This window comes from Acromyrmex echinatior, chromosome 13 (assembly GCF_024713525.1).
Source record: "Acromyrmex echinatior isolate Ae372 chromosome 13, ASM2471352v2, whole genome shotgun sequence".
Classification (NCBI taxonomy): Eukaryota; Metazoa; Arthropoda; class Insecta; order Hymenoptera; family Formicidae; genus Acromyrmex; species Acromyrmex echinatior.
In genome coordinates this window covers 666782-680811 of record NC_141864.1, presented here as the reverse complement: position 1 = coordinate 680811, position 14030 = coordinate 666782, and the positions used below count along the sequence as shown (strand labels likewise).

Genomic DNA, 14030 nt, shown 5'->3' with positions numbered 1-14030 from the left:
TTTTTATAGTAGATAGTGTATACAATATTGAGTAAAAAAATCTTAGTGAACATAGGTCGAAAACTCATTCGTTTCTAAGATATTAATATTTTTGTATGTAAGTATCATGAATGACTTACTGACTTCTATGTATCACCAGTGATACGAATTCCAGAACGCTTGCAGCACAGTTATTAGCATGAAGAGAGCATAGACGGACACACAACGCATGCGCAAGTATACACGGATATGGACTCATCGTAGTGTATGTACCATCTTATGCACCTTTCATGCTAGTAACTGTGCTGCAAGCGGCCCGGAATTCATATTATTGCGATGTTTATCTCAGTGTTCATAAACTCGATTCAGCAATAAAAACTATAAGACTCTGTAAGAAGAAGATGCCACAAGCATGTATGAAAATAGAAGATGTAGAACATCATCTCTAAATGTAACAAATAAATCATTTATGATGTTAACATATAAAAATTTTTATATCTCAGAAACAATTGAGCTTTCGATTTATATTCACAAAGGCTTCTTTACTAACAAGGAAACACAACTAACAATAAGTGATCTCTCCGATTTAAATGAGATTTTAGTATGTTGTTCTATAACAACAATATAAATTGGACACATGTATTTTTTTATACGTGCTGATTCGCACGTTAAGGGGAGGGCGGGAGGATTTTTTCAGATTGAATATCATCGAAAGAGAAAAATGATTAAAATAAAAGTTGAATGGTTGCAAGAGAGTACTTCATAACTATAATAACAAAAATTTATTTATTTATTTACTTATTGTATATCTCCATCCCCACTCCTAATTTTTACACATTTTTTAATTTTTATAGTGACGAAAATTAAAAAAGACTACGCTGAAAACAACAACCTATACAAAAGTTATGTTCCGTAAACGAATTTTTGGAATATGAACGAAAAATGCCTCTATATATACGCGCTCCAGTTCATGTGTATCAGTTTTATATCGACGTTGGTTGCTCGAGATAGAGTTGAATGAATACAGTCCAGTACATATCAATATCGTACTAGCTATTATAGTAAGAGCTTTTTATAATAATAATGTTATAATAATAATAATAATAATAACGATAATAATAATAATAATAATAATAATAATAATAATAATAACTTTGTTAAACTTCCGAAACCAATCAAATATTTTTGATAATATATACAAAAATGTACCTCAGACAATTAAAATCAAAGCATGAATAAAGAAATTCTTGTTTTTGTAAAATATCGTTTATTTCAGTTTGATCGTACAGCAGCTAATTGCAGTGTCCTTCGTGTTCAATGTTAACATAAATATTGACAAAACATTGCGTCTTATTAATTTAGACGGAAAATAGATATACTGACGCATAGTTTGTATATGTTGTTGACATGAACATAAGTATAAAAGGCGTAAATCGTCGCAGCAAATTCGCAGTTTCATATTTCATTTTGATTAATAAGTACTACCAGTTGTGAGTAATACGGAACTCTATCAATAAGTGTTTACTGTTAAAGTTTTTATTTGTTTTATAAAGTTTTATAAAGTTTTGCTTTTTTTTTAATATAATTTTTTTTTCTAATTGAAGTGATGATATACATTTTATTTATTTATTTTTATTTAATTGTTAGGACTTGATGAAACAACATATTTATAATTTGATTACAATTTTAAAATACTTTTAAATAAGTCGTTTATATTTATATATTGTATAAGATTATTTTTTTCCTTGTTGAATGAATTTCTTTGAAGAATAACTAATAAGAAAGTATCAAATTTATTATGAAATAGACAATAAAAACATTTCCTCTTTCTCTCTCTCTTTCTCTTTCTTTTAATAATTATTAGGTCAATCGGAAAGTTCCGTCTTTTTTGCTAAAAGTATATATTTATTTAAGAAACAAAATGAAAAAATACATCAATCAAAATATTGTCCATCGTTAGCAATGATTTTTTCCCATCTTTCATTTAATATTTGGTATCAAAGTAGTATTTAGGACATAGGCTAGTAGAATTTGAAACCCCAGTCGAATTTTGCTTTAAAAAATATTCGAAACTAATACATGCAATATTTATGGTAATTAATAAAACGCAATGTTTTGTACAATACATTATTCATGTTAACATTGAACACGGCGGATACTGCAATTAGCTGCTGTACGATCAAAATGAAATGAACGATATTTTACGAAAATAAGAATTTCTTTATTCATACTTTGATTTTAATTGTCCGAGGTACATTTTTATATATTATCAAAAATATTTGATTGGTTTCGGAAGTTTAACAAAGTTATTATTATTATTATTATTATTATTATTATTATTATTATTATGATCGTTATTATTATTATTATTATAACATTATTATTGTAATATTATTATAATAACATTATTATTGTAAAAAGCTCTTACTATAATAGCTAGTATTGATGCGCGATATTGATGCGCATCAGACTGTATTCATTCAACTCTATCTCGAGCAACCAACGCCGGTATGAAACTGATACGCATGGAGCGCGTATATGTATATAGATCTATTTTCAGAGACGTAATGTTTCTACTCTATATCGTTTATCCTTGGTTATTTTATTTATTATTTATTATTTATACTTATTGCCTTTGTAAGTACATGTTTTGTTGTCCACTGTTTCTCTCAATTTTCATTTTACATTTCGTCTATCAAACAGTTATGTCGTATCTAATAAACTTAATTTTTTCATGTAAGTGAACTAAAGTTTGATTTTAACTATTATTTATATTAACTTTTTAATTTATTCATAATTGTAATATAGTCTGACGATTAATGTGCATCATCTCCGATATCAGTCGTTTGTTATAATAATTCTCCACATTCAGAATCTCCATCATTTATATAATTTGAGTTCTCATTGCCACTCAGCTTTCAAACTTTGTGAGTATGTGACTCACCTCGCAACAGTTAGCGGTTCAATTTTTTGAGGAAAAACGTTGGAGATTTAATTTGTAATGCAATAATCCAACAGTTGTGTTAGAGAGGAAAGATTGCTGAAGATTCAAACCATGAATGGAAACGTCCAAAATCAAGGTTTATATATTTAATATTAAGAATTGCGCTAATTGATAACTAGCGTCGACTCCTATCGCCTGTACTATATGTTATATATTTTTAAATTTGTTAATTTAAAGATGTGTAGCTGAGTGAACGTTCACTCAGCCTTACACACCCCTTAAAATTAATAAGAGGAAAAAATAATAAATAACATACCAAGTGGAATCTATTTTCCTATAAGTATCATTCAATTCTAACATCAAGATATTTATAACACATTAATGTCTAACATATTCAAATTTTTTAACTAAACTGTTCGTAAAAAATTACAATTTAAAATTATATAGCCGATGGAAGTGAGATGGAACAATATTGTTTGCGATACAGTATCTTATGAATCTAGCGTGTAAAAGATTTTTAGTTAAACAAATACGCGACTTAATCCATGATTTTAGTGATCTAATTGTTTCAGGTCCAAAACGAAATAAATAAATTGAAAAAAAGAAGAATGTTGAGGTGGACGCATATTTACAGCCTGCGTATAATAAATCCGTATCCTAACATATATAAAAACTATGAATAAAAGTTATCTTGCCATGGTGAGCTCTTCTTCCGAGAATTTAAATGTCGGGATTAAAACTAAAAAGAGTGAAAGAAAAAAGTAAAAAAAAAAGAAAAAAAATTAGGAAAATATCGTAAAATAGAATATCAATTTGAGAGAAAACTAGTTTATCAAACAACTTTAAGATTATAATTAATTATCCAGCAAATATAAGGACGCTCACCATACTCACAGAACACCATATAGCAAACATTACTATAAAAATAATTCAAGAACTGGGTCCTGATAATGTTGGCCAGTCAGTATCAGACACAGTGAGTCACTTTTTGTTTTTTTGCTTGTAATTTTCAGAGATACCAAATGGAAAATATAACATTAAAGCGTTGATCAATTCCAAGAACAAGAAAGTTGAAAAGTAATCAATAACCACGCCAGAATGACTCATTACTGTGTACGAACGACACTGACTGACTAGACGTAACAACAAATCACACCTTTATAGCTTATCTATGATCAAGAGGTAGGCCTTGGAAAGCCTCTCCATCCATTTGCAGATTGAATCCATGTGTTTATGTCCTGATGAATATTATCTCCGAAATCAATCTCTTCCTGTAGTGAGGCAATTCGTTCAGTATTGTAACATTGTCCCAATCGAAATCGTGGCCTCCTTGTAACTGATGCTCCGTAATGACATTACGAATTGACATGTTCCATCGGTTATGATTTTTATGCTCTTGATAGCACGTGCAAATCGGAAAAACTGTACCCGAATTTTTTGATAAACAGGGGAAATCTTTTCTTCTTGCACAAAACGAGAATTGATTCGAAGTGTTGCTGGCTGTTGTCGAAACAAAGGGAAGAATTACCAAATAATAATATTAAAAATATGAGGCCTATTATTAGAAGACAGTGTCTGTTGGCGTTGATCGTGATAGGGATGAAGTGTTGGAGGATAGTGTTAGTGTTGGTTGTCGTTGTATCCTAACATATAGAATCCAAATGTTGAGACAGTCAGAGAAATACAGATTGATCCTCAGCCCTTTCTTCCACTGATTTCTTCTCTTTCATTTATCTTACAAAGGAATGGCTGGTTCGTGAATTTGTCAACTTCCATATCTCTTAATATACAGTTGTGTTTCCATATCTCTTAATATACAGAACTTTTTACAATTGGGAGATAACTTTGCCTTATCTTTGAACAATAGATTAAATTCAACGATCAATCTTATTAAGTATATTTAAAGTAATATTTACAAATTTATTGATGAGCGGATCTCATTCTCGAACCACTTATTTCCTGTACCAAATAACTTAGTTTCATGTTCCCTACATTGTACGGAGATAGATAGGAGTTTGTCATAGCTAGCAAAAGACACTAGGGTTTTTTTAAGGGAAATGATTGATTAATGATCATGATTGATCAATGATTTAAGGGAAATGATGAATTATGAATAATAGGATTATTTTTACTCGTGCGGATAAGGGAAATATGACAATAGCATTGGATAGACAGGTGTACATTTTCAAGGTAAATGAGTTGTTTCAGGATGTTAATACTTATGAGATAGTTGAAAAGGACGCGACGAGGAGGACGGTAACGGTCTTACGCGCTTTATTAGTTAGCTGGAAAGAAAAAAGTATATAGTTGATATGTGTATTCCACATATAGATTTTATATTAATTATAGACATATAGATTAGTTTATGTAATGATGGGATACTTCTGAGGATCTACGCTCTTCCGAAGATACGTAAGCAGGACTGACCCTTTCGTATAATAATTTCTTCAATAAATAGCTCTTTGTACTCGTTAGCAGTGTTTTTTCATAACATTATTATAAAAACAATTCTTAAGGCAGATAGTCATATCAAAAATAGTTTTAAACTTGTTTAATGGTAGACGGTAGACGTTTGAGTGATGAATTTCAATTAGTGTCACTGAGCCTCTTCACTAACGTCCATTGACTATGGGATGGACTATGTTAAAGACCATTAGCGATTTATTTCTGGAGATTGTTGTTTATCGAAAGAGGAATTCATCAAAGCGATTCAGTTCATTTTATATTCTACTTTCTTTGTCTTTGATAGTATTATATATATGGTAGGCAGAACTATGGGACTCCTATGGGCTCTTCGTTGTTTCCTCATCGCGGATCTAGTTATCCAAAAACTGCAGATTAGAACTTTGTCTTTGATTCGGTTTCCGTTGCTCTTTTACTATAGGTTTGTTAACATTATTGGCGGCACATGCGTGTTCGGTTAGTTCCATTCTTGATATTTTTAATTTTCAGCATCTTAGGCTTCAGTTTAGGAGAATAAATTGAATTTTTTGAATGTTACAGTGATTAGGAATAATGAGTTTAATTGGTACCACAAACCGACTTTTTCGGGTAGATATTTGAATTTTTGGTCACAGCTCCCGATTTCTCAAACAATAAGTACAATCGCGGGATTAGTTGATAGTTTTGCTTTCAAATCCTAAATTTCAACTTGATAATTTGTGTTTCATTATTGAAATAATGTTAGAGAATGATTATCCATTGAACTTTATATTTGAGAATATTAACAACCATTTAAAGAAAATTATTATATTGTCTGTAATTATTATAGTATGTGATTAGTAATAGGAACAGTGTTGTTAATGATAACAGGGTTGAAGTAGTGCAGTCTTCGTGGTTTACTGTTCCTTTTGTTCGTGATATTACTGAAAAGTTTAGTAGATCTAATAGCGAGCGTATCGTTCTACAATATTAATAAATTGCGAGAATTTATTAGGGTGCATAAGGACCCTTTACCGCGTGACAAGAAGTCGAATGTTGTTTATAAGATCTTGTGTAATAGTTACGATACAAGTTATGTGAGATAGACGTGTAGATAGCTGAGGACAAGAATTACGGAGCATAAGAATCACGTCCGATAGAATACGTATACTCGTAATGTCATAACGGAGCATCGGTTACAAGAAGGTCATGATTTCGGTTGGAATAACGTTACAATACTGGACGAGGAGACTCACTACAGAAAGAGATTGATTTCGCAGATGACATTCATCAGGAGACAGATGCATGGACTCAACCTGCAGATGGATATGGAGAGGTTTCCCAAGGCCTACCTCCCGATCATAGACAAGCTATAAAGGTGTGATTTATTGTTACGTCTAATCAGTCAGTGTCGTTCGTACGCAGTAATGAGTCTTTCTGGTGTGTTTATCGATTATTTTCTAACTTTTTTGTTCTTATAATTGATTAATGCTTTAATGTTACATTTTTGATATCTCGAAAAATTACTAGCAAAAAAACAAAAAGTGTCTCACTGTGTCTGATACTGACTGACCAACTAAAAAAATCTTATCAGGAGCCAGTTCTTGAATTATTTTTAGAATAAAGTTTGCGATATGGTGCTCTGTGAACATAGTGAGCGTTCTTATATTTGCTGGATAATTAATTATAATCTTATAGTTCTTTGATAAATTAGTTTTCTCTCTCTCTCTCTCTCTCCATATTCTATAATATTTTATGATATTTCCTAATTTCTTTTCCTTTTTTTTTTCCTTTTTTCTTTCTTTTTGATTTTAAATCCGACATTTAAAATCAATATAGGGGAGCTCATCATAACAGAATAACTTTTATTCACAGTTTTTATATATGTGTATATTAGTTTATGTTGTCTCTGAGGAAGGCTCAAAAGTGAGCCGAAACATGTAAGTGCGTTTTAGTGAATAAAGAAGTTTCACACTCCACAGGTATATTATTTGTTGCGACGTTTTCTGCGCTTGACTCCTACTGCCCGTATCCTTTCCAGTTCTATAGTTTGTGTTATCACACACACATGTACGGTCCTGTAATATATTATATTGATTACTTAGATAATCATTAGCCAAATTCGAAAATTTTCCAATTAATTGATTAATCACTATTAAAAAATATATATATTTAATTACTTGATTAATCAACAAATAAAAGAAAAAAATTTAATTATTTGATTAATTAAGTAATCAAACACATTTTTTTAATTACTCCATTAACCATAATATCAAATTTTTTGATTACTTGATTAATCAGTATTCAGAATGTAAATAATTTTAATAACTGAAGTAATCAGTAATCAGACTTAAAAATTTTTCAATAATTCCATTACTGAATAAGCAATGTCAAAAATTTCTTGATTATTTAGTTGATTTTTTTTTATTATTTTCTTAATTAATAACATTAGTTTACAAAAAAATTTTTCTTTAGTTACTTGAACATACAAGATGCTTCTTACAAATTTCTAGATGCCGAAAACGATGCCACGAGTTAAATTTCATCATATCACGTCAGATTTCCGAAATAATTGAGAATTAATGTGCAAAAATTTTTTTAATAGAAACAATTAACACTAACTTAAATTTCTAATGAAAATTCATAATTGTTTGTCCTCTATAAATGATTTCTTTAATTTGATATTTTAATATACAGTTATGTGAAGAGATTTACAGAACTTTTCTAAAACAGCAAATTTTCTGCCTATGATGACGAAGTCATACATATTTCTAATTTTTCCATTCACATACAGAGAAAAATGATTATATTACTAAATAAATATATTTGATCTGAATAAGGAAATATGTTGGATTGGCAAGGAAGTACTTTCATTTTTTTAGCTCAAAGTTGTATACACAATATACAACTTTGTCAATAATGAATGAAATTTAAATTTAAAAAAAAAGGTTTTAAAGCTTGAAATCTCTACTTTTAAAAGCTTATCGCATTTTTTAAATTTATATGAGTTTAGTCATTTTTACATACCAAAACTACGAGCTGAAAAAGATGAAAAATTTTCTTCGTACTTTGTGGGTTTGTAACGTGCCCAAAACAAATTTGAGAAAATTTTCGACTACCTATCGTGAAAGCTTGATACTTTCCCTACAATATCGTTTTTCTTTAAATATTCCTACGATTTTTGGTTACAGATTATCGCGGATTAAATAAAAGGATCATTTTTACTTTAATTTCTCATAACTCGTTAAAAATTGTCGTATCGCAATTTAAAAAAGAGATTCTTAAAGCTGAAACTTTAATCTATCAAGATATGTTTATATTGGTTGGTAAGAAAGTAATTGTGGTTTTTACTGATATGAGCTTTTAAAAAAACGCAATTATTTTCTTGCCAATCCAATATTTATATAAAAAAATATTTCGTAGGATATAATAATTATTTCTATCAATGCAGTATCTAAAGCAAAAATTTAATGGATAATATATAGAGAAATATTATTAAATTTATAAAAAACTGAAAGAGAGATATCAAGTATTTTCTATACTTTACGTTTTATTTTTTATTCTTGATAATACAATTTGATTCGGAGTACTCCTTTTTCAAAATTTTCATCTGTCAAACAATTAAATTTCTCGATATTGAACACTTTTAATTTATAATTATGAAAAAGACTTTAATTAACCGTAATTGAAATAATAATTGAAGTAATAATTGAAGTAATAATTGTATACGATAATATAAATTAAGTTTGTATTGTTTAAATGCGATTCATTAAACATATACAATATAATTTTTGGATTTTGCTTGAAAAAAACATTGATGATTTTATATAGAATGGTTTGCAAACAGTTTTTAGTTAAATGCGTCACTAATTTTAAGATAAACTTTCATGTAATCATATTTCATTAGAAAATTTTACAGACATGACCGTTAGTAACGATGGCTGTGATTTCAATAATGAAATCAAATATCAGTTAAATGATCAAGTTATTGTAGAGATTACTGCGTAATAGAGTTTCAACGTTTCTGTCAAGAACAGAATAACGATTTGTCAATTTTACATGTTTATCCAACAATTAAATCAGCATTTCTCGAATTTAATATTTTGTTACATCTTCGGCACCAGTCGAAAGAATGTTTAACGTCGCAACAATGTTCAACATCAAGAAATTTAATCTTCTGACAAATGAAAAATTTGAAAAAAAAAGTATTCTCCAAACCAAATTGTATTATCAAGAGCAAAAAATAAAACATAAAATATAGTAAATATTTGATATCTTTTTGAGTAATATTTGATGTCTTTTTATAAATTTAATGATATTTCTTTATATACTATCCGTATTAAATTTTTGCTTTAGATACTGCACTGATAGAAATAATTAATAAATCTTACGAAATGTTTTTTTATATAAACAGAATTCCTCATTCAGATCAAATATATCTATTTAGTAATTCAATCTTTTTTCTCAGTGATTGGAGAGAAATTAGAAATACGTATGACTTCGTCATCATAGGCAGAAAAATTTTGTATTTAAATCTCTCCAACACATAACTGTATATTAAGATATTAAAATTAAAGAATTCACTTTATAGAGGACAAACAATTATTTTCATTAGAAATTTAAAAGTTAATTGTTAATGTTAATTATTGAGTTAGTGTTAATTGTTTCTATTAAAAAATTTTTTGCACATTAATTCTCAATTATTTCGAAAATCTGACGTAATATGATGAAATTTAACTCATGGCATCGTCTTCGGCATTTAAAAATTTATAAGGAGCATCTTGTCTGTAAAGTAATTAAAAAAAAGTTTTTTTATATTGTAAATTAATGTTATTATAAATTAATGTTATTAATTTAAAAAATAATTGTTTTTATAAATTAATGTTATTAATTTAAAAAATAATCAATTAAATAATCAAGAAATATTTGATACTGATTATTGAGTAAAATGGAATTATTGAAAAATTTTTAAGTCTGCTTACCGATATTCCAGTTAATAAAATTATTTACATTCTGATTACTGATTAATCAAGTAACCAAAAAATTTGATATTCTGATTGCTGATTAACGAAGTAATTAAAAAATTATGTTTTTGATTATGTTATGTCCACTATACTCCACGATTTCTTCGTTTCGTGAACATTTGATAAAATAATCGTTAATTAAAGTGCGAACAAAAATTTGAACGTTAACAGTTTATCGATCGGCGAGCGTGACTATATTCAAGAAACGTGTCGTTAGATACTTTCCTAGTAATATTGGAAAAATAAGCAAAAACATAGATATCCAGAATCTCCTGATCCATGGCAAGAAAACTTATGACAGGGATTGCAAATGGAAGAAATCCTGTCTAAACACGATTGGTTTTAGCTCGGTTTAAGTACAAGGTCTAAATAAGGATCAGGGATTCTGTGTAGATAAAAATTGATTTCAAAGGCGTAAAAGCAAGTTGAAGGACACTTTTTTGTCAACAACTGGAAATTGATCAAATAAATGTAGGATGACAAACATAGCGTTTAATTTTTTGTCTCTTTTTTAAATTATCGATCATAAAATTTAAGCAAATACTGTCTAGACAAGAGAACGCACGTTCGAGTAATAACAGAAAAATCGGAGATTGAAGAAAAAAAGAAATATGAAAATTCGAGTAAATCATAACCAAATCGTTCGGAAGGGACAATGAGTCAAACCCTCTCTCTTCAAATGGATTAAACTAATCCCGCCAATAAGGGACTGTAAGTCCAAAACCTTTAGAGAAGGTGTGATGATATCATCAATAAGTTTTCAAGAGATTAAAACTTGTGCGGAGCAATTTTAGAAGTGGATCTCCAGTAATAACTCGGGGAAACAAATTTTCTACCAAGTGCGGAAAAACTTCATCAACCCGAATCCTTGATTTTCCAACTTAACACATTCCATCAAAGAACTATTTTCCAAAGACCTCTTACATAAACCGTAACACTGCGATACTTTCTTTCTTACTTTTGTTCCTTTCTTCCTTTCTTATTTTGCTTTACTCACTCAGTTATACTTGTCAGTCGGACATTATTTTCTCAGCCAGTATTCAGTGAGTTAGTTACGCACGGTCTCGTCTTGTATATACAATTATTAAATCGAAAAGTGCACAAGATCAAAGACTTCATTGAATTCCATTCGGGATGACATTCATTTCAACATTCATTTCAGATCGGGATGACATTCATTTCAACAAGAGAAGGCCACTAAACCAGTCAGAAGACAAACTGAAACAGTAGGTCTCCTTTCACCTTTATATTTTCCGCAAAGCTCAATTTAACTTATCAAACAAACATAGTGCCATGCTCAAGAATCAACCATCCGTTTAGAAGTTGGCTTCGGAATCGGACTTATTTGAAAGTGCATAGATTCCTGGAGACATACGCGGAATACCTAGAGAACGCGAACAACTCTCAGAATCCTGCTCAGAATCAATAGATCCTGCTGAGGTCGTTCGTCCATCTTTACCACCATCGGCTCCGCCAGCATCAGCGAGTCCACTCTTCAATTCGGCCGTTGCCTATAGTAGCGGCTCCCCGATCACTTTCCCACTTACTCTCTCCACTTCCACGTGTACCTTCCCATTACCTAATTCCCCCCGTTGTCAGACGCCTTGATCTTGCGAATCTTACCAGACACCCTTCTTTTTCTATTTTTATACCTGATTCATCTGTTATTTTGATCCCAGTCTTCTCTAGAGAAACTCCATCTCCGGCAAGCTCTACGAATAGCATGGAATTTCTAGAGGAAATTCCTCCTCCACCATCATCCTATTTCCTCATACAAGAAAGTGACTCATATGAGTCACTCATAAGACAATTCCTATGCTCTACCGCATTTCCTCCCGAGGGCACCTTTACAATCGGGCTCAATTATTTCAATCCCCATGAAACCGAATTTCACTCTTCTTAATAAATAATTATAATAAACGTGGTTTATAAATTAAAACATACAAAAAGAGGAGCATAAAACCACAGCACTAGATATTGTTTGTGAAATTTAATAAATCATTACATTAATAAAAAATCTTTAGACATTTCGGCCACAATCTGGCCATCTTCACTTCTTAGTTCCGGTGGAATTCTTTTACAACCTCTTTCCTGCTTCCTCCGCTACTATACGCCAGATAGATTTTTTTAATGATTTTATTAAGTTGTAATGTTTTTTTTTCTTTTATTGTAGTCATATTAATTAGTATGTAAATTATTTAATAATAAATTCATTAATTTGTACTCTTTTTTTGATTTGTAATTGTTTTTAATTTGAAACTTGTAATGCGTTCAATAGATTATAATAAATTGATAATAGATTTTTAATAAATAATAGAATATTATAGCCATACGGAAAAGATGGCCATAGGCCAGAATTTCTCCAGTAATTGCTAAATAATGCATTTTTATTCTTAAAGATAATATTTACAATAGTTTATGTGAGTATATTATTCAAAATAACAATATTATAAATATTATCTAATATTTTTACTTTAGATTATCTGTAAAGTTATGTATGTGTCTGCTAAAAACTGTTAGAATGTCGAATAAATTACAGTTAACCTGCCATAATCAACATTACATACACAATAAAGGTACATAAATTGCAATGCAACCTATAATTAATATTCATTTTCATTTATTTTTATAAATACTATGGCTTTCCATTATAGTTGAGCAAGATAGCTCATTTTTTTCGTGGTAAGTTGGCCAATGCAATCTGACGCAATCGACATCTGTTGAATAAAGACTGCGTTTAGTATAGATGTTATTAGCGCTTTCATCTTTGTTTTATCTGTACGATAAAGACTAGACGATGAATAAAGCGCGTCCAAAAGAGCGTCCAAAACGGTCATAGCTTAATCTCAACATCGTTCTGTAAGACAAAAGTTGACTGCAGCTTATCACAGCTCATGTTGTTAAAGTTTTTATTGTAAGTAGTTATTGTGGATAATATGCAATAAAAATAAGTATTAGGATTTTTCACTTTGATTTTATTATAATTGCAGTAAATATCGCGATAATCGTGAGTGTTAGAATCTTATTCAATAGCCCGACATCGCATAGCATGAAAAGCGTGAAGTATTTTATTCTTTCAGTGAATAACAAGGACAACGCATTATATGCTTTGTAATTCGGAACGTACCTTGAGTTTGTGGCAAACATCAATAAATAATCTACATATTTCATATAGCTACCGCTTACTTACAGTTGATGCATTGAATTCAATCCATTTTTTCCTCTGTGAACTCATAATCCTCTTCACATTCAACACATATATTTGATAAGTTACTACAAATACATGTAATTTAATTTCTTGTTTAAAACTGAGATGTTTCTTTTAGTTTTGATTTAATAGATGCTAAACACACTTCGCTACATTCAGAAAATATTTCTTTTAATGATTCATTCTTTTTATAGCGTTGGGCGATAATTTGAAATATTTTTGTATTAAACTCATAAAAAGAAAAAAAACATTATTTTTAAATCAAAATATACTCACATACATACATATATACATATATAACAAAAATATTATTTAAAAATTTTAGTCTAGATTTGATTGAATTTGTATTGATGTAAGATTTTTGATTGAATAGAATGTAAAGTAATACTTGCATCAAAATAGATTCAATCAAATCAAGATCTTTAAAACAAAATTACAATATCCTTGCCATATG

At 29.5% G+C, this 14030-nt stretch overlaps 1 protein-coding gene and 1 pseudogene across 6 annotated transcripts in view; both read left to right on the top strand.

Annotated features, from left to right (window-relative positions):
- Positions 1–13824, top strand: part of LOC147907460 (uncharacterized) — a 72801-nt pseudogene extending 58977 nt beyond the window's left edge. The window contains exon 6 of the transcript XR_015547197.1: positions 3496–13824. The product of XR_015547197.1 is annotated as an uncharacterized LOC147907460 (transcript). The remainder of the gene's footprint in view (positions 1–3495) is intronic.
- The window catches only part of LOC105153240 (uncharacterized), a 354849-nt gene that overhangs the window by 77602 nt on the left and 263217 nt on the right, over positions 1–14030 (top strand). The window lies entirely within an intron of this gene.